The 508-nt window shown below is 43.1% G+C and overlaps 1 protein-coding gene across 1 annotated transcript in view; it reads right to left on the minus strand.

Annotated features, from left to right (window-relative positions):
* Positions 1-508, minus strand: part of LOC105539432 (chromosome unknown open reading frame, human C19orf18) — a 42,301-nt gene that overhangs the window by 7,433 nt on the left and 34,360 nt on the right. The window lies entirely within an intron of this gene.

Genomic DNA, 508 nt, shown 5'->3' on the forward strand with positions numbered 1-508 from the left:
ACCAGTGCACTCCAGCCTGGGCAACAGAGTGAGATTCCATCTCAAAAAAAAAAAAAATAACTTGTACAAAATCAGTTTTAAATGATCAGTGTCACCCTCTTCTCACAAGGACAGGAGAACATGTCTGTGGTGGGCATGGCATGCTGGGAACTTTGACCCTGGGGTAATGACCTCTATTTTGTGGGTCTGGATCCCATTTTCACATCAGATGGAGACATGGTGCAGGTGAAACACCTGCGTGTTGGTGTTCTGAATGCAGGATAACATCATGGTAATGAGTATGTTTAACGGAAACATGTTTTGTGCTGGGAAAAGTTCGTTTCCTGAACTCTGTTAGATCCATAGAATTGCCCTGCAAAAGGAACTGAGCAACCCCACAGTTGTTCACCCCTCTGTAAGATTTGATGAGAAAGGTTCATTTCCATAAGCGTGGCTGTGAATATTTGTCTCTCTTACTTCAAACTCCCTTAACTCTCACTTATCTTTGCCTTTGAAAACCAAGCCACAG

Source organism: Mandrillus leucophaeus, unplaced genomic scaffold (assembly GCF_000951045.1).
Source record: "Mandrillus leucophaeus isolate KB7577 unplaced genomic scaffold, Mleu.le_1.0 Scaffold205, whole genome shotgun sequence".
Classification (NCBI taxonomy): domain Eukaryota; kingdom Metazoa; phylum Chordata; class Mammalia; order Primates; family Cercopithecidae; genus Mandrillus; species Mandrillus leucophaeus.